The sequence below is a fragment of the Aptenodytes patagonicus genome, chromosome 1 (genome assembly GCF_965638725.1).
Source record: "Aptenodytes patagonicus chromosome 1, bAptPat1.pri.cur, whole genome shotgun sequence".
NCBI classification, from domain to species: Eukaryota; Metazoa; Chordata; class Aves; order Sphenisciformes; family Spheniscidae; genus Aptenodytes; species Aptenodytes patagonicus.
The window spans coordinates 119,780,099-119,801,935 of record NC_134949.1 but is presented as its reverse complement, the minus strand read 5'-3'; positions in this window follow the sequence as shown (position 1 = coordinate 119,801,935).

The window sequence follows — 21,837 nt, the reverse complement described above, 5'->3', positions numbered from 1 at the left end:
GTTAGAGAGGCCCAAGGTCTTCAGAAAAATTTGTCTAATAATCTGTTACATTCACATATAAATCCACTTGAACCACATTACAAGAGAGCTGTCCTGCTAGAGTTTGGTACAGTATATGTCTCTATATATGCACAATATTATGTATTTGTAATATTACTATTACATAGTCTATATGTATATAAAGATGTTTCAGAAAACCTTGCTTGTACATTTACACTAGATGGTTATAAGGCTGGTGGCTGCCCATCAGAAAGAACACAGCGGTCAACATCAGTGAAGGGTGCAGTGAAAAACCTGGGCTAGAAGGCAGTTTTACCATTTATCCTGCCTGAAGGGTGCAGGGAGATGTCACCTGCTACACTCTTCAGTAAAAATTGACTAACAGGTTTTCATCTCTCCCTGCATCTTTCCTCAGCCAGGATGCTGGGGCAGAGCAAAACCTCCACCAACTCCTTGCCTCCTCCTGCCCACCTGCCCGTAGAAATAGCAGACATGCAAACTGTGCCACAACTTTGTCCTCTACTTTTAGATATTTTTTGTCTCTTGGAGAACTCCACAAGTGTTACCACCTCAGAGATACTTCAGTACCTCCTCTGTATTTTTGTCTGCATAGCAAGCTGCAATGTCACTGAGTGATTATGGCAGGTCCTATCTTCCCAAAACTCCATTTTTATTTCCCATTTTAGAGTTGCTCAGAGAAAGCCATTACTGGGAACGGAAATCCATTCCTATACAAATCAAATAGAGCAGAGACAGCAGTATAGACTTTTTCAAGTGTCCAACGCTGTCATAATCCCATTACTGTGCAGGGACTGTTCTGTATCAGGAAGATGAACTCATTCTCTCTTAATGTATTTTCCATCTCTTCATAATGTGACATTTCACCTCTTCAGAAACTGTACGTAATTACATGTGAGGAGGGAGACTTCTATTCCCAAGACTCTGAACTTGTAGACTCAAATCTCATTTTTAGGTGGGGATGCAAGATGGATTTGATCCAATTTCAGTCCTCTAGCCAAACTGATCTTTTAAAAAAAAACATAAGTTTTGGAAACCTCAAAATATATCCAATAATTAAACTAGAAAATGTTCAAGTCTTTCCACATTGCTTACACCGTTACCTCACTCTCCTTATGCTGTGCTCTGAGAAGTTTAAAGTAATAAATTCATCATACTTAGACCACTCGGCATTCTAAGCTGACCTAAGGATAGGTTTGAAGAGAACATGTGTGGGAAAAATAATTTAACAAAAGCCAAGGAAACAATACTATTTTCCATGCTTGGAGGACCAGGGCAGCAATCTCTTTGCTTTCCCTTGATTATTCTGGGAAAAATATGTCTAAGTGAAAGCACACAGGCATTTTCTTAAGCAGCTGCTCAAGAAAGCTTTGTTGTAGCAATCGTGCAACCTAAGGATGAGTTTATTAAAACAGCCATTGTGGCCATTGCCACCATAGTCTCACTGCTCCAAGTGTTGCTAAACAAATACAGTTAGACAGGATAGTCGGATGAAATTCTGGAGAACACGTGCATTTAGGTATGGGAGAGAGAGGGGTGCCTCAGAAGGCGTAAGGGGTAAGAAGTGTTGCATTCTGTAATCTTTATTAGCTTCAATGCATTTTGCCACAGGAAGCTTGTAAGCATGCATTTTTGTCTACCTGTAATTTGGTTCACTGGTGTGTCTTTATTTTATTTCTTCCATCTATTCCTCTGTCTCAGTAAAACTTTACCTAAAGGACCCAAATCTGTAGAACTAAAGCCAACCCCTCCCGCACGTCTCTGACTGCGTAAGCCTGAGTTCTGCTAAACAGACTCACATTAGTAGTAACGCTTCCCAGTAAATCGTGACTGCTGCCAGACGGGCGCTAAAGGAACGGCTTCCCCTGCCCTTGCAGCTGCCAGGAGAAGAGGAGGGTCAGGGGGGGAGCCCGGCAGCGCCGCGCGAGAGCCCTGCTGGCATCAACTCTCAGACTGTCCTGAGGGGTGAAGCCGGCTGAACTTTCAGATCGTGCGTATGTGCAAGGACGTGCCTATCTCTAGCTCATCTGAGCGCTTCGCACAGGTGTGCATCAGAAATTAATTCTTTTTATAGCGCCAGCTCTGCTAGTCACCTTTTTCCCCCTTACACATTTGTGGTGTTATTTCAAGAGAGTGCAGTCAAAATGGATTTTACATTTTTTGCTCTGGAGGCACTGAGGCACTTACTCCTTCTAAGCTTTGAGTTGCTGCGGTAGCAGGTGGTGTGCCTGGGCCCTCGCTGATGGGGGCCGGGTGTTCTCATGCCCATTGGCAATTTTGCTTATCTGCTGTAATGATCGAAGGCCGTACGCCCTGGTGAGGTTTGCAGATGTAAATTCTGCTCTAGCAGTGCCGGTAACCACAGAAGGGCCGTACGCAGGTGTTAGTGCACATAAAGTGCACATCCTTGCAAAAAACTGCGCAAATTGCCCTCGACTGGCAGTCCGGCAGAGGCCCGTTGGAAACCGACCCCGTGCAGCCATAAAGCCGTGGAGGTACCACAGGGAAACATCTGCTTGGTAAGCAGGAAGGCACCAGCGCGGTGAACATCGCTACGGTCCCGTAGTGCCTGAGAGCATCAGGTAACTCACATCTTGAAATAGTTGAAAGCTGGCAGCAGGCCACCTAGGCAATTGCTAGGATGGCAGCTACCCAACGGGTTGGCAAACAAGCTTAGTTACCTAGTAAAGGTGGTCTGTAACTAAAGGGTAACGAAAATTATACTGGAAACTTTCAGAGCACTTTAAAGTGGTCAATTTAAGACAGGGCCCTGCCCACTGGAAGTGGTCCTTTGCTGAAGGCCTCGCTGTACTAGGGCTGGTTTTGTCCAGAAAAAACAGTGTTAGATGCGTTCTGTGTGGGCTGGGAGGAATGTTTTCACACTGATATTTATGTGGCATGCTAAGATCTGACAGCCATCCAGAGGGGTTCCGGCCAATATTTCATTTTAAATATATGCTGCACACAACCGAATAAAAGCACGTGAAATGGCATTGCTTCTGAGGGGTAAACCGAATGGCAGAGCGGCCGCAGAGAGCAGAGACAGACTCCGTATGGTAAACCAGCAGCTACGGAGATATAGGTTCTTTCGACAGGAATTTGAGCTATGAAAGGATTTAAGGGGAAATTACCAACCAGTCTGGCATTCAAATGCCAAAATACACAGTCAGACTCTTGGCCGTACAGGCACGCTGTAATGCTCTTCAGCTTCACTTCTAAGGGAGAAGGAAAGTTGCAGGACTTCTCTGTGTAAACCTCAGCCTCTTCATGTATGCAGGACATTACCATCAAAATGCTAGCCCTTCATCGGGTTAAAATGGAACGGTGAACTGAAGTATTATATATGAAGAACTTTTCCTTCAGAGGAGAGGAGAAAGAAGCAAAGGATGTTTTGTTTCCCTCCCCCTCAAAATAATTATTATTTTGGGATGAGTTCATTGTCTATTTTTGGCTATTTTTTTTCCCCCAAAATAGTTTCTTAAGGCAAGGCAGAGACAGAGGCAGAACCTAAGACAGGTTGTGAGGTTACTGTGGAACAACTTTGCCTCCAAAAGGTCTCTGCCTGCCTCAGCCTGCTGAAGGCCTTTCCAGTCTGACTCCAGTCTCGGGCTCCTGTTCCCCAGAGCCTGCACCTTCTACCCCAGGAGCCATTTCCTTTGGCTGTATTCATAACATTTATTTAAATCATCACCTGGTTTGTTTTCAGAGCTAGTCAGATTTCTAGAAATATGTAAAAGAGGATGATAATGAACTAGTAGATTAGAAAAAAAAAGACATTGGCAAAAAAGTTAGGAGACGTAGTTACTTCTCATTTACAACTACAAAAGAAAAAAGAGGGGGGGAAAAAGCTCTAAGAAGGAACAGGATTGATGAACAGTATCTCTTCTATCTTGAATCTGAATGTAAGCCATAACCAGGCAGCATCCAAAAACTTTGGAAAATTCGGGGAGTTAATTTGGACTCGTAGAAATCCATATATAGGGCTAAACTTTAAAATATAAAGCAGAACAGCTACAATAAGAGAATGGAGTAGCGATAGAGGAAAAAACGCTTTACTTTTCAGTTAGATACAGCGAGGGACAAGAAGTAACTAAGAAGGGAGCTCAGACGGTTTAGGACAATTTCATACAAGATTAAACTTATCAGATAAATGTAAGGAACAAAAATTTTTGATTCTCTAAGGATAAACATGGCTTTCCATTAGAACTAGTAGCTGAAGACTTCATAGCCCAATTATTTATGAGAATGTGGATATTATTACTAAAAAACCTGAAGATTGCAGCCCAGATCGTTTTATCATTTTAAGGCTTTTTAAAGCTTGAAATAAAGTCGTAGTTGATTTATTTAATTAGATATGCCAGGAGGTTCCTCCTCTTGCATGGAAGCAATTGTAGCTGTTATACATTACAACTCACAAAGGGGTGGGAGTGAATCAGTCATTCCTAATGTACTTCCTAATGTAATACTTGCATTTAAAGCAAAGGGTTAGTAGGTAGACTAGAAAGTTTCTTCGATACACGTGCTCAGGTCAGTAAGATGTACCATAGGAAACGCACCTCACAGACAAGGGATTTAGGCTGTAGCTTGATTAACAAATACCCCAAGGGCTCTTGGTGTCGTTACACAAGAGAAAGCCGCTGGCTGAACGAAACGGGAACACGGGAGCACTTCTCCTCTCCGTGGGACCAGAGTAAGCATCCCGGCTGAAGGTGCACCATGACCATGGGTTGCAAAGGCTCGTTGAGGGACAGTCTCATAGGTGCTGACCCCAGAAATTTGTGAGAATGAAGGGATAAATCCTGCCTGGGAGCCAGTGTTTAAGCAGGGGTATGAGTCCAATTCACCTGACTAGTTCAGTAAAGGTCCCGTGAGTAAATAAATAGCCTGGTCATTTGGAACACATCTCAAAGCACTGCAGGAAAGTAGCTAGAAGACCACAAAAACTACGTTGGTATCCATATGGCAATAGACAGGGGTTATTTTAGCAGTATGAAATGTTTTCTGATTCCAACAGCACACAAAAAAAGTGCCAAAGCAATTTGCCAGTGACAATAATGCGTGGTGTAATGTTGAGGATGAAAAACCTTCGGCTGGGTTTGACCCAATATAAACCATCCCTGGGTCTACTCCAGTAATACTCAGTGTTAACCAACTATATCTGGGCTTTTTATCTGCGTAGTATCTGTCACTTGAAAATAGATAAATATTAAATTATGTCTACACTTAAGTCAGAGTCCTTAATGTTGACTTAAAGTGTAACTCATGTTTCTAAATCATTTCAGTAAATTTGTAAATCCTATCCCTAAAGTTTTTGAAAAATGTATATTATTATTCTTTTAGTCTGCTATTTAACACCATAGCGTGATTCTAGCCAAGCCCTGAAATCCCACGCAAGGCAGATTATGTTCGGTTCTCTGGCTGTCTACGTATTTTCCTCCCCTATGTACCTTACAAGCCAATGCCTGAATTAGCCCTAAAATCATATCCTTAGTGTACACCCAAGAGACCACATTCAGTATCCTGTCACCCATCATATTGAACTGATTGATTCTACCAGGATTGTTAATAAAAGCATAACTTCAAAAATGTCTTTTTACTTAAAGCCTTTTTTTTTTTTTAATTGTATAGTAGTTATGGCAACTGCTTCCTGCCACCTCTGCTGCCAAAAGCCACAATCCATCCATGAAAAAGAGCTCCTCCATCCAAACACATTTTTCAGTGGACAGCAGCATTCCCTGGCTAGAGCACACTCTTCCCTTCCCTTCTGGCAAACTGGAAGCCAAACAAAATCTGTAACAAATGTGAGCTCAGAGTGAGGAATTAAGTGAAATTCTTTCAAATGACTTTGTATTTTTACACGTACATGCAAGAAAAAAGAAAAAAAAACTCTCGGGGAGGGGCAGGCGGGAGAAAAAGCCAGCCGCCCCCCAGGGCTGTTCAATGAAAGAAAATGTTTTCCCCTCTTAGAATGCACATTTGGGATTCAAACTCTCTTAAAAGTCTTGGCATAATAGTAATTAAAAAATTGGTGAGTTATTTCCCCTTCTCTCTTAGTTTTATTCTACCTAGAGGTCAGTGGCAGGATTTCTTAAGTCTGGTGTATTTCCGGCATGATGATCAAAGTTTGCTTTACAAATTTGAAAATAAAATGTCCCTATTCTTTGCTAGTACCAAAACTCTGCTTCTATGAGTAAGCCTTTCTGGTCTTGACACAAAATAATTCTTAAATTTCCTGTTTGACAACATGGTAAAGCTTTTAGAAAAGCTTTGCAATTATTTTTATGGACTGTATTCATAAATATTTTTTCCCTCCCTAGGCTTAATCCCAATGCACAGTTATATGGAACTTGCTTGTCTTTCCTTTGCCCCGTTGGCTGTGATACTTTTACCCACTCAGAAAGTAATTAGTACATTTTCCAGCAGATAGTTGGATGATTTCATGCTTTCTTATTGTGAGAAAACATTGTAACAGACCACTTCGGCAAACAGTCTAATGTGCTGCTCTTTCAAGCCCCTTTATAGTGAATGAATACAAATGTACAAGAACGTCAAAAAATTGAATGAATCAAGAATTGTGATAACAATGAGATGAACAGCCACTTATAAAGCAGGACTTCTCTTATAGACTGAATTGGGAAGTTTTATTAAAATGCAACACAACCATCATGATACAAGTCACTTGGAGATTTTTGGCTGGGTGTGAGAAGAAGATAAGGCTCGAGTTCCAGTACTAATTAGGCATTGCACACATTGTGAGCATTAATAATTTCCACCACAGTAGCTTCAGCCTACAAGATATTTTGCAAACAAATTGCAGAAACACGGTGTAGACAGTGTAAGCACCCAAAAGCACATACAGCACACAAGCCTGAAATTATGAAAAATAGAGGGGAAGGGAAAGTAACAGCAGAGACACAGGTCCAATCCAAAATTGTGAGGCCGATATTACTACGGTTTTGCTTCCAAGCTCAGCAATGGGACCGCATCGCCTAGCATTCTGTGTTAAGGCAGTTCTCACTGATTAAAACCCTTTTGCTACCCATGACGTACCTACCTTACCGAGATTTTTGCCTTCAAAGTGATTTTCACTGCCTCCATGCAAGTGATGTATTATATAGCTATGTCAGGCATTTTAGCTTCTTTTATACGATAAACAGAGAGCTATTGCAATAGCTCTTCAGAGTACTTAGAAGTCCCTTCCCACCGGTTAACTTAATGGCAGGAGTCATCAAGTGGCCCCCTCACACGTGTTCTTAGTGTGCAATTGAGTTGCGTGGCTAATGGTGGAGCTAGACGAGCCCTCTCTGCAGAGCAGTTCCAAAAAAGAGGAAGGCTGTATACCAACATGGATGTCTGCTCCCTGCTTTTGTCTCCAGTTCTCAAACTTGAGCCAGCATGCATTGCAGCAACAGGAGAATAAAAAGAAATGAGAAGAAAAGGCAAAGCATATACGTACGATGCCGCAAAATAAAATGAAGTTTGCATAGAATCATAGAATCATAAAGGTTGGAAAAGACGTCTAAGATCATCGAGTCCAAGGATTCACTGATTAATTCATTGCTTGGATTTTCTCCTAAACAAGTTATGCTGGGTTGATCCGGGACTAAGCTAGCTAAAAGAAAATGTCACCATTTGAGGCATAATCCTAATCAAATATCCCCAAGTTTCCCTTAACTGTGAAGTTGAGCTGCAAGATTTCAGAATTTGCCTATGCTTACACAGGTCAAATGAAGTGATGACAAAGAGGCACCAGAAGATATCCTTACCCCTGTTTCCCAGCTGAAGAAACTGGAAGACATAAAAGTCATAATTATCTTGTTTTAAGTGAGCAGAAGCACAGCCAGGAACATACTGTGGGCTTCTAGGCTCCAAAATAGCGATAGAAAACAACTGTTCACCTTTTACCAGGAATTTTACAGCTGCTTTCGGCATCAGGTTGACATTCTCAGTTATTTTTTTCATTCAAGTCCCCTCTTGCAGCTGCATCCACAGAAGCAGTTCCCCACTGCAGACAGAAGCACTGGTCCTGCCCACAGCAACTCTTGAAGTGCCTTTAATTAGGCAGCCCAGGCACCTTTGCTAATTGACAGAGAAAAGTAGGCACTTGAAAGGTACAAGACTTGTGGCTTTTGCCATTGACCTTAGGATAAGATGAGTTGAGCCCCGCAGGCTCTTGTTTCTCTCCATTGACTATAAAGGGGGTGGAGAGTGTCTAGGTCATTAGATGTGGAGAAGGCTTCCACCTTTGACCAGACAAATCCATCCCTGGCCTCAGACCGCTCTACAGACTGCTTTATGGTACAACGGTTGACTTCTGTGCAAGTTGGTCTATGAAGACAAACACTGCTGTCATAAATTATGCCAAGAGTTCATTACACAGTTCCTCTTAGTAATTTTTTTAAGTCTAAATACATAAAACTGTAGCAACTGTTTCATAGTTTTTCAAAAATGTAAAAAAAAAATTTTGACACTGGGGAAGGGTTTCCTCTCGTGGGCTTTCGAATCTGCATCTGAAACAGTCTTTATAGGTGCCTTTTAGATTCAACAGAGAGAAAATGGGCACTTCACTCATGCTATTCATTTCACCCTACAGTAGACATCCATAATAGGTTAGATGAATTGCACATTACAAATGTGTGTTTCTTTCCAGTGACAAAGGGATGTAGGGTTCAGATGTAGACAGCTACAGTGCAGATGTCTGAGGCTGAGTGAGATGAATCTCATTCCAGGTCTCAAAAGGGCTGAAAGTGCTTGGGAACAGTATCCTGTTTCCAAAGAGTTTTCAAGTAAAAACTCAGTTCCAAATGGCTGTACTTCTTTCCAGAAATTGACTGGATGAAGGCAGGTTTGTTCTGCAGCGTTTTTTTTTTCTCACTGAGCTACCACTGTGAGAATTAGTGATGTTCCAGTTCAGACTGTCTCCCTCCCTATCATCCCTCCCCGTTACATCCTCCAGCTCTTACTTCATTGCAAAGTTATCTTTAAGCTTGTGTAAGAAACTATACATCCTCTTTGGTACAGAAAATGGCTGTGGTGAATTCAAAACCCCTCAGAATGTGAAGGTTACACGTATTGCAATGATTGTCAGAAAAATGCTTTGCTCCCCTCCCCCCGCCCAAAATATATTCCTGTGGAGTGATCTAATTTTTATGCTAAGACTTATTTGCAGATCTTTTTACTAATATGAAGTTGTTTAAAATCAAATTATGAATGCCTTGGAGAGATGAGAAAGTATTTGTTTCACTTAGCCTTGATACACAACATTAAAATTGTACATTACTACAGAGCTTTTAAAGTTAACTATTGAATTATATATTAGTACTGGTTATTACAACTCGGTATCCCTATTACACATCTAATATTGGTAAGCCTTTAGCTTCAACAAGCTGTGACAGTGAGATCCAAAATGTAACCGTGAAATATACGGCGGCTTTGAATGCTATGCATTGTGCAGAATCTCTTCGTGAGTAGATCTCGTTGCTGTGCTACAAGCACAAAGAGAACCCAGCTCCTCGCCCATTCATTGTGTGTATACTTCCACTATCTCTTCTTTTTTGCCTTCTTTACCCCATGGTGAATAAACGTCATCAAGCCAGCTGGTGCTTCCATGTCTGTGCACAGTTTTTCCACAGGTGCCACTAAATTCTCTTGAATATCCTCCAGCTCATTCCCCGAATAAAACCCTGAGATCCAAGTTTCTTTTTTTGATTATAACCAAGTAGTGGTTATAATATAACGATATTATAACCAAATTACTGTATGAGCCAAATGCCTTACCTGAGCTGTCAAAAAAAATGAAAAAGATAAAAAAAACCTCCCCAAATGTAAAACCTTGACTCCCTTTTCTGAGCTGATACAGTTGATTTAAATGCCTTTAATTTCATGAGTGCATAGAGCTATAGAGAGCTCAACACTCCATATGCATCCATGCTGGCTGTGGCAGTAAGAAAGGCAGAAGTGAGCAAATAGAAGTGAGCTTGTCTCCTCGTTGAGAGGACAAGCTTTGGAGAAAGTGGTGAAAGAAGTTTTTGTACCCAGGCAGACTTTACACTGCTCGATTCCCACTACATCTCTCCCAGTTCCTGGGAAGCTTCTTTTTATCCTCCTACTTTAGCTGTAGGTTTTCAGGCAACCACATTCAAAAGAGAAGCCTCATAATACAGGGAAATCAAACATTTGTGGAAGGCATCAGATCTCTCAACTCCTTTTGGTACCCAAATGATTTCTTCTCTAAGCAAAGGTGGTGTTCTTTCATTTGTATCGTTTATTATTAACACGTGGTATTTGATTAAGATCATGAAACTGAAGTCATAGTAAAAAATGACTCCTGCAGGATCTGAGGACTCCTCCTCCAGCACTTTTTGTGAACGCTCTCATCTTAAGGGTTTATCATAAATTAGATCCCATTACTGAGTTTTCAGAGGTTATAAATATGAAAGGGATTTTTTTCCCCCTTCAACTATTCCATCATAAAATGGAAGGTGACTAGTAGAAAAGTGTCTTGTTCTTCCCATCGCAGACAACTAAGCTAATTAAAAAATCAAAATAATTGGCCCTACCTGTTAAAAAAGTTAGTGACAACAGGCCAGAGCTTCCCCTTGCTAACACTTGTCATTCCATGTAGCTCTGTGGGCATTGGTGGAATGACTCCACGTTGCACCCACATAAATAAAAGCACTTTTGGCCCAATAACCACAGATTTACAAAGGTCAGTGTATAGCAATGGCATCAGTAGCTCCTAAAGAAACAAATATTTTAAGTGCAGTGCCTAACTCCTGAGTAATTTTAACACATTTGCGCTGCTCACCAAATGTCATGTTGTCATGTTTACAAAAATATGAATGCTTTCATGTGGGTCTAGAAAAGTAATATTTACAGTACAAAGTTTATCTACTTATATAAAAGTGTCTGTCCTCAGTTTTCCTGTTGGTCTAACATAGAATTATCTAAGATGACTTCTACTTTTGCACACAAAATTACAGAATTAAGCTAGTGAACTATTTCTTTGAGTATTATTAGCAAATTTTGTGTGTGCGTGTGTGTGTGTGTGTGTGCGACTAAAGGTTGTTTAGTGCCATCTTTTGGGTGGTCCTAATACTACAGAACAGCTTAATCAAACCTATTAGACATTTGCCATCATTCACGTGGCTAGGAAGCCATGAGTTACTAGTTCCCTAAACTTGCTTCTAGGGAGTTTGGGGGTTTTATCCTAGATTACAACTCTCCGCAAGTTTTTGCTTTCTAACATGTATGAGCTCTCTAAAGAACAAATGGGCAGAGATGAAGGGGGCTGCGCTGGTTTCAGGCTGTGCTAGTCGGGATGCAGGAGCAGGGACACTATTTGCCACCGTGGGACCAACCTGGCAGAATCAGTGGAACGAAGGCAAGGAGATACAACCGGTGACAGCAGGTGTAATCACACCATAGAGGCAGACTGATGCTCGACAGCCGGGTGAGAAAATAGACGTTTAGGCTTCTTGCTCGGCGCAAGGCTGTTGTGGGGAGCTGCTGGGGGTGGGAAGTGTCTGTATCAATCTCGTACCAACTTTGAGAATTGAAGGGAAAATGGGTCAGAGGAGCCTTGCCCGCAGTAGCTCTTTGAAATAGGCCAGATACTGCAGCTTCTACAAGCTCCTTCAGGGCACTCCTATAGTGCAGGAGTATATGTGCATCTTCATAAAATCAATACAATTTCACCCTCTGCTTACGCTGTTCAGTTCATGATAACTGCAAATTACCTTGATAGGCAGCAGACACCTATGTAACAGCTCAGGTCTCCTGCATTTTTATTTTTTTTTAGTTTTTCAGGGGAAATTTTTTTAAAAGGTATGTGCCTTTAATTATGAGATTTCAGTTTTCTTCCAGCATCAAAATGCTTCCAGCCCTCCCCACAGCCACAGTTAAGTGAAGACCGTACACGGCTGAGTGGCAGTAGTCAGATGACAAAGAAACTCAATGTGAGGATGAATTGCTGGGAGTGTTTCCATGCTGCATAAAGAAATCCCCCAGCCCTTTCTTAGCACACAAATCCCCAAATCCCCAGCAGCAAAATATTTTCCTATTTAGAAACGCTGGTTTTTTCCAACTTTGGCCAATATTCATGCTATTTTATAAGATAATCATCTATGTATCCCAGTCACGCCAAATTTCTTTCTTCTGGCTCCTAAGACCCAACAGTAAACTCATTAAATTAATTGTTTATATTTTGTCTTTATTCCGTATTCCTTGCTAGCTCTAAAAACAGTTCATATGTCAAAAACAAAAAAACCCCCAAGCATCCAAAAATCCAACTTAACACCTACACTGATGCCATAGAATTAAAAGCGTACATGAAACACTATACCCATGGTACCTGGTACATGGTAACTAATAACCAAATCTAGCCATAAACCCCTGCATTTTCCACAGATGGTCTAAAATAGGATTAGATGACAATGTCCCTTTGAAAAGGTCGATGGTCAACTGGTTGCATCTTAGGCAAGAACAAATTCAGTGTAGTGAAGTAGGTAACGCTTTCAGCAGGGTTTCCTTTTCCCTTAATGAGATGAGAGGCCTTTCTGCCCCTTATCCCATTCTACCCCGGGACAAACAAGCTATTTCCCATAGCAAAGCCTAATTTCACCTGTGATACGGAGAGTACAGGGCTTGGAGGTAGCTGGGCTTTGGATATCCCCTTGCCAGCCATATAGGCCCAAAAAAAGCAGGTCAAGGTTCGTACTGTGCTCCCTGACTCATGGTCCCAGAGACAGCGCAGACAGAGCCAAAGGAATTACTCATGTGTGGAACAGCATTTATTGTAGATATTTACAGCATTTGGCCTTGAAGTCTAGAGCACCAGCTGATCCTTTTTTGCTAGCTGTTAGGCTTGAAATGACATATGCACACACTGCAAAATTTTGGACAAGGCAGCCTCCCCAACAAAATGCTGATGTCTGCAATTAAACTTATGTCTGTGTGGAAATGTTCCCCAGGCACCACTTCCTAGTCCAAGTGCTTGTTGGAGGCTTTTTGGAGGTGTCAGAAGGTTTGCATTCCCCTACTCTTGGATAATCAAACACTGCTCGCAAGCTTGTTCGGATGTTGAAATGAGCCCAAGCAGGGAGTTTACGCATGTACGGTTTGCAGCAATTTTAGGGACATCAGTCTGGAAGGTACTTCCTTCATCGGTGTCTCCATTCCTCTGCTGTGGTAGGAGATAGATTCCTACCACAATTCCTACCAATTCAGTTCAGAAATTCATCAAGTTCAGTTTTACAGCCATTGTGCCCTTTGTCTGCATCCCTCCTGTTGGAAAGCAGGTCTACCCATGTGCACCTACAGCAGGCCTTGCGATGAAACTGCACCTGTGAGAGGCCACATAGGCCATGGATGCGGCGGTCTCCAGCATCAATAATGTGGTCTCTTTTCATTGGCACTAATAATTAAATGCCTGGCTTGTGGACAACCACCATTTGTATTGCTCACAGCTAGAGCTTTTGGTACTTCTCACAGACATAAAACTGTACAATCAAACGATCTAATGGGAGTTAAGCGCACAACGTATTTCCATAGTTCTTTGCAGAGTTGGAGTAGTCAAGAAGAATTGCACTGTGCTAAGAAAGCGGCAGGTGTGTGCCGGCATGCTGCTGTAGACGGAAGCTAAGAAGAGACTTCCAGCCACACAGATCAAAGCCCTCGAACACAAAAGAGATGCTCAAATGACATGAAGTCAATGGGCCTCTGTTCAAGCGCAGCTGTCCGCCGATATGTGAAAAATACTGTGGGATTGGGGCCACAGAGATTAACATAAAGCAACAAATGCTGGCAGTTTTAGCAGCCGATGCCCTCACCTTAATTGACTTTTGCTTTTCTGCCCTCCCTGAAGCAAACAGCACAAGTTAATGTTGTCACTTCTTACAGTTTCCGAGCTTTTAGTGTCTTATGTCATAGCTTGAGTGTTTATAGTTTTTCAGCTTGTTTCCGATACTATGTTTGAGTTTGAATTCTTTTGAAAAGGTAAAAAGAGAACATTTTTCTTGGAGAGCCTTGAAATCCACATTAATAAAGCTGGCAGGGCCCTCTCAGTTAAATTTGGTTTCACTTTTTTGTCTTATTAGCAATTTCTTTACACAACCTATTTTAGCTCATGTATTTACCGTATAAAGCAATGACAGCTCAGTTGGCATCACTAGAATTATATAAATGTATGGGTTTATAAAGTGGAATTTTTTTACCTCTCTGTTTGCTAAAATACCTGATGATGCTTTGGTTTTAAAAGGTGCGTTACATGTGACAGCTGTGCGTATTTGCGCTGTAGCTAGGATTTTTATACTACACCCAGTTCATAAATGTTATTGAGCAACAACCTCTGAGATTTTTAAATAATGAAGAAAGAAGATGTTGGTGAGAGAAGCAGCACAGAAAAACACTGATTTTCTTCTTTCCAGCTGATTAGGAATTGTGCTGTTCTACTTTGTAAGTGTACGAACAAGTCCAGGCTCAGAAGGACCCCTCCTATGGGACCTTGGAGGTCCCTAGCAGTCCCTAGCTGCTTTCGCTTATGCCTTTGAAGCCACATAGTATGTAACCAGACCTTGGGATGTCAGCCTCAGAAGCCCAGAAAGTCTCCTCCAGTCCACGTTCCTCATTAACTCCCATGGGATTATCCCGGGCTGCCCCTGGACCAGCCCAGCGCCGCCCTGCTCTTGCCAATGCACCACTCAAGAGCAGCCCATCAGCGGCCACATGACTTTGGCCAGCAGCTCTACCGAGCCCGAAACAGCCTGGATCAGCCACAGGTAGCTGGAGGAGACTCGCGCGCCTCTTCACCCACTTGCATTTCACAAGGGGCACGCAGATGTCCCTCTGCCCAGGCTTCAGCGTGCAGCTGAGGCAAGCAGAGGCGACTGCAACCCAAAGAATTTGGGGTTGCCTCAGCTGTACTCCCTGCGGATCCTAGGGAGCCGGCGGCCAAACTAGGCATCAGACCCAGGCCCCTTTCACAACAGGAGAGGGCATGGCCAGCGGATAAGGGTATATGATGCCTGCCTTCCAGTTATGCCCGGCTTATGATCAGCAATGACGGCTGAGTTTGTGCAGGCAATAAAATTACTTATTCAGCTAAAAAAAATGATCCCATGTGAAACTATGATGCATTTTTCTGTCCGCAATATTTTAATCACATATTTAGATATATTTTGAATTAAAACTTATAATCCTCTAAATAACAGAAGGTGGAACTCAACAATAAGAGAATGAGTCAAAATACTGAGATTAATTGGTAGATATAATAATATCAGGAAAAGCTTTCCCCATGCCTACTTTACCCCTTCCCTCTCTTCTTAGGCCCACATATTCCTAGAAGACTCAAGACATTTCAAAACCTGTGATTTTTTTTCCTTGATCAACCTTAATCATATACCCAAACCTCTACTTTTGCCTTAAGTATAGCTTTTAACTTTAAAGCATGCATTTGGCAATCTGAACCATTCAGTCAAATACGCTGTGACTTCCCCATGACGCTCACGGAAATAAGACTGAATGAAAAGGTTTCATGAACATCCCATGCTCCCCGATTTTAGTTCTTTATCACCCAACACAGTAACATATCTTGTGCCACCCTATGCAAAAAAGAGTTGGTGGAGTAACGAAGGCAGCACATCAACAGGGGTCCCAAGCATCTCTTGCAAACGTGTTCACATGCTTAACTTCATATCCACTGGAAATCAAAGAGCCTGTCTACACCACGACAGCGAAGGCTTTGCATAAGGGTTTGCGTATTAAAGCCAAGAGGAGAAATTTAGCGATGATAAATGGAAGTTAAAAAAGAAGGTTTGGTTGACTGGCTTTTTGGTGTTTGGTCTTAAGCAGGAATGCTGCTTTTTCAGAAGACCTACCGGTAACAGGAGTGAACATACAAATTCAGGTATTGGTTTACTAGAGTCTGTTTATTTCTTGCCGTGCTCTTTTACAGTGTCTATGGTATAAACTGACACGGAGGATGGATGGAAGGGTGTTTCGCTTTAAAAATTTCATTTCTTGTATAAGCCATTGCACATGCTTCCTCTTGATACAATTTGTAAACAGAATATTTTAGCCAACTTTTTATTAAGTTTTCAATCCTGCAAACACTCGAGGGGTTAGCAAGATGCTAGAAGTCAAGCCTAACTATAAATATTTCCAGGACTGGGGCCTACGTGTCTGCTCCAGTTCTCTTTTTTAACATTATGTGATTGAGCTACGTGTTACATTGCTGCAACGAGGGTTGCTCACATGGGCAAAGTGTATTAATAATCTTAATATGGAGTTGTGCAAGCGAGGTTATATGCCAGAGGAGTGGCTTACATGAGCTGCTCCAGATCGGCCGGGGAGATAGGGAGCACAACTCTGCAGTGAACTATGACAGCGATTTAAAATCTTCCAAAAACTGGAGGGAGCAGCAAAGGGAGGCCCACACTGCCCTTGTGCTCACACTCTTCCTGCTGACAGCCACCGGTCTGATCCAGCCCCTTGATGGCAGAAAGCAGCACGTGCATATGCACGGAGAGAAGCAGAGGGCAGCAAGAGGCCTCCTCACCTTACCTGCCCTCCTCAGAGAGGAGCAGAGGAAGCGTCAGCAAGGGACAGCCAAAAATGGGATATCATCAATCCGAGCCTAGTAAAAACGGTTTGATCGATTTCGTCAAGCATTTAACTCCTGAACAGAGAGCCTGGTATTAGATTTTTGCATGGCTTGGGAAAATCTTATGCTGTGAATAGGCAGGCGAGAAAAGCTGAGGATATTAGTTTCTGTGACAGCGGCAAACATGACACCACTGCAGTGATCTTTGTCCCTGCTTCTGCTGCCGCCTCCTTGGTGCCCCGGGCTAGAAGGGGAAAGGCAGAGGGAAAAGACCAAGGGGAAGGGTAGCAGGTGACAGCGACAGTGAAGTCAGGCAAAAAGACAATCAGTTAGAAAGTGAAAACTACAGGATATCATTCTGCATCACCTTTCTGCAGCGTTTTTAATCAGAGTACCTGTACCGGCTGCAGGTGCCCAGGCGCTGGCATGGGGGGGCTGCAGGGCGGCCTCTGTGAGGAGCGGCTGGCGCCCAGGGGGAAGCCTGGGTAAGAAAGGGCAAAACACTGCCTGGCAGTGAGGGGTGAGGGGAAAAGTGTGAGAAACAGCCCTGCGAGCACCCAGGGGAGAGGGGGAGGAGGTCCTCCAGGCACCCCAGGAGGGATCCCCTGCAGCCCCTGGAGAGACCACGCTGGAGCAGGTTTGCTCTGAAGGACTGCAGCCCATGGAGAGGCCCCATGCTAAAGCAGGGACAATATCTGAGGAGGAAGGAGCAGCAAAGAGGAACTGTCATGAACTTACCACAACCCTCCATTCCCCATCCTCCTGCGCCGCTTGTGAGAGGCAGAGGAGTCGGAAGTGAAGTTGAGCCTAGGAAAAAAAAGTAGGGGGAAGAGGGGGTTAGATTTTGTCTTTGTTTCTCACCATCCTACTCTATTTTAATTGGCAATAAATTAAATCAATTTTTCCCAAGCCAAGTTTGGTTTGCTCATGACAGTAACTGGTAAGTGATCTCTCTGCCTTTATCTCGATCCATGAGCTTTTCTATCTTATTTTCTTTCCCCTGTACTGCTGAGGAGGAGGAATGAGGGAGCAGCTGGGTGGGCAGCTGGCAGCCAGCCACGGTCAACCCACCACGTTACCCCATAGTTCTTTGCCTAAGATTAGTGTTACAACCTTTTATTTTACTCATTTCATCAATAAAATGGAGATATTAGGCATCCCAACGTGTCAGGCAAAATCTGTGATGAAGTCTTGCATCCAGCTCAGCTGACCTTGTGATTAAAACAACGTGTCAGCGTTGACGTACAGATATATTCAGAACTGAGGGAGACCTTTTAGGTGTCTGTTCTATCCCAAGACACCTAAACAAGTCTTACTGACTTATATGCCCTTGAACCTGGGAGCAAACAAGGATTTCTCATTTACTTTTTCCCTAACATTAAAGAAGTGCAAAGAAGCAATCTGAAGTTCCAGCCTAATATTAGAAAACAAGGGCGTTTGAAAGCAGAAAAAAGTAAGAGGTAGCCATCCCATGTCCTGTTCAAAATGTGGATAAAACTATCAAAAAGCAAGAACAGATTAGCAACATCATGACCCCTGTCCTGAAATAGCTGAAACAAGTTATGGCAGAGCTAGAGGCTCTGCAAATATCTATGAATTGCATTGACGTAACAAAAGTATTCTGTCTTATTGCTAATAAATTCCTGAATCTCTTTGTACTTCAGTTTTCTACCTGTTAAATAAGGATAACACTTGCTAGGGGCTTTTGAGGAGATAGTCCTTAATGACTGCAAGTTGCTCATTTGAGAGCCATATAAGCACAATGAGGGAGTCAAAAACATAATGCTTAGAAGGAGGTAATTAATGAGGACTCTTGAAAGCCAACAAGCTTTTAAAAAATAGTTGACCCAGCTACTGGATTCAGTAACTGATTTTTACATATTTATGACCTTTGTTGGACCTAAGCTTAGGTGATTTGCTCCTCATCTCAAAAGGAGCCTGTAGCACAGCTAAGTATCCCAAAAGCTACAGAGACATCTTACCCTATTTTGGTATACAGCAAATACTGAAGGAAAAAACCATAGAACTGTACTTAAAACCATGACTTTGCATTACAATCTCTTGCAGCATTTCTGAAATATTTGCTTAGGTCACAGGATAAATTGATGAATGCATGGATTAAAGCATCTAAATAAAGATCCTAATGCAAATCCCCAAATTTGCTGTTAAGTGAAACTGCCTTTTAAGGTTCTCTCTCCTGAGGTATGTATTACTGAGATTTTTACTTGCTTACATGTTATTTCCATCAGTTCTGAATAAAAGAGATGCAGGAAAGAGTATTTCACGCTTGGCTGGCTAGCACTTTCTCCACTTGTGATACAGGTCCAGCTTGGCAGCAAGATAGAAGCTAACAGATGATCTCCGTTACAATTACTTGCAGGTAGTGCAGAGGTTAGTGAAAACACGGGGACTAGCAACCCTTTTGGCCTTAAAAAAGTTGCACTGACATAACAAAATCCCTCTCTTTACAAGAGGAAAGCTCAGAGCTGTTGAGGCTTATTATTCAACCGCTGGATGCAGAAATGCGTAACTGTTGCTCGATTCTGTACCCTTTTTTCCCCAAAGTTTCACTCTGCTTTTTGAGTAATAAAGGCATTTCTCCATTTGCTTCTCAAACGGCTACTGTTGCATGTTGGTTTGAAGCCCCAGACTTCAGAGAAAGAACCCCAACGGTAAGCTGAGGAGACTATAAATGCCATTTTCCATTTGTGATGCAACTCTCATGGAAGTCAGTGGCTGCTCAGCCAATATAAGCTCTTACTTAAAATCAAAGCAGGATTTAAGATGGCAAACACCAACCATGACCTAGTATGTAAGAGTACATACTAAAATATATGTAAAAAAGGTTAAGACTGCTCATAACATCCACCTCTGTGCCAACACTGACAGAAAGAGTAGCATCTTCTGGTCCCACACAGTCTACAGATACTCTGGTCATAGCGATCCAGATGTCAGACCACAGAGACAGAAAGACATTGTCACTTTATCAAAAGGCAAAGGAAGCAAAGTCGGTGCCTCAGTAAGGTGGCAGAGGGCTTCTGGCCTGCTCGTATAGCAAAATCTACCGTTGGCTGTACTGAGCAGGGCTTTAACTATGTGTCAGACACCAACGTGGCACAAGTTGGGCATTATTTAGTGTCAGCAAAGGTGACAGAGTGATCTAAGATATTTGGATGTTAAAATGCAAGGCATCTAACTTTTATAAAGGATACCAAATACCCCCAGGACTGGTGTCTGGGGAATTCCCTTTCATTATAGAAGTGCAGAAAAACATTTCACAAGGTGTGGAAAGGCAAGACCCCTGTCTAAAGAAAAAGAAAAGGGGAAAAATTGCAATCTATCATTTTCAACACTACCTTGATTATTGCAATTAATGCAATATCTCTGTCATAGGTGATGGAGAACCTGATAATGAATACAAGTCTGTACTTTAAACTGTGTTTTTAGGTAACCTCAAGCAGTGTGTTGGACTATAATAGAGAGCAGACAATACACTGACCCCCCATACACGAATTTATAACCACAGTTAGAAAGGGTCTAACTTTCTTCCCTAGATGCCATGGTTATTCAAGAGGGAGAAAAAGCTGTGCCAGGCAAAAAGAAAGTTTTCACATGAGTGCTACAACAAAGGCCATTTATCCAGCAGCGGCCATCTTCAGACACACATAGAAAAGGTGAGGCTTTTTGGAAAGGGAGAGGGAGGAAAAGAGGAACCCTCTCAGAACAAGTAAACAAACCGAGACCCAGAGGAGCCCCAAGAACTGCAGTTCGAGAGGGCCAGCCCCATCCCTGCAAACCAAGAGGAAACCCCATCTAATCCAGCTTTTAGCAAAGCATAGATTAGATGAGTCTAAACATGTACATAAATTGTTTGGGGAGTGGAGAGTGGTTAATCACTTTCCTTAATGTTTTTTGCCCTTCGTCAAATACACTTACTGCCAGCTCTTAATTATCCAGCATAACAGGGAGGAAAGGTGGGGTAAGAGGGGATGAAACAAAAATAAGGATAAGGTGAAGCATGCAAATGAGGCTATTGAAATCACATAGGGAGAACGTGAAGAAGAAAAGGAAGGTTAGTAAAATGGATCCTCATATTAGTACACCCTCATGCATGTTAAGTTCAGTACAATACAATGTGTACGTGGCAGCTTAGGTCTGGAAGCAGTATTGCAACGAGCTAATAGACCCAGTAACGGCAGGACAGCAACACCAGTTCAGAGGGTTTCCTGCCCTTCCCCTGCCTGCCAGGCTGAGCTGCCCGTTTCCAGCACTTGCTGCGCTGCATCACACCCTCCGCTAAGCCGACACCATTGTTTGTGTGGCTGTGCTAGAACTAGGGTGAGGGGACTGCCCAGCTTGAAATTTAACTCCACCAGAAATGTTTGTCGTTTATGTTCAAATTTCTGGACACTTTTTATAAGGAGTATCAGCATTATATAGGCTCTGGTCACAAAGAATGACCAGCATATGTCTGGGTAGACCAGGAGAGCAGTAAGCAGAGCACTGTCTAGCAAGATGGAAATCTCTTTGGAATCAGCATGGCCAATGCCCACATCTGCTAAGTGATGGGAATTGTCTCCTACATCACACAGACGTCTCGAAGGCAAGAAATTATTAATAGGGAGAGTGATGAGTTTTCATTATGGAAAACTGTAACACTTCTTCCAATATTTGTGAAATCCTCTGTCCAAAGTACACGGAGAAAGTGTGGTATCTGTTGAAATCGCAGTGTGATAAAAATATCAAAATGTCATGGAGCTCAGGGTATGCATGAATGTGCTCCTTGCCAGTTGCCAAGGGACTTTGCAGCCAACATTACAGTTATATTTAACTTCTGAAACACTTTTGCAGACATGCTATAATGCAACATTTTGTTTTGCCTGATTGCTTTTATTTGATCCCTCCTTTCCAGGGAGATTTTTTGTATATTTGACACTAGCAGTTGTTTTGACCATGAAAATTTGGATTTAGGTCAGCTGTTCACAAGCAATTTAGATGGTGACACAAATTCCTCAGTAGGAATACTTCTAGCACCAGAAAGTGAGACACACTTGTCAGACGTGAACAGTCTTTTAAACCACTTGCCTGTGGATTTATCTGTGATACAGTCATTTCTGAATTCACGTTCTTATGCAAACCTCCCTCTTCAGACTTACCGTGCTGTGGTAACAGACTTTTGCTACGGTGTGTGACTGATAATAGCTGGGGGGAGAGGTTAA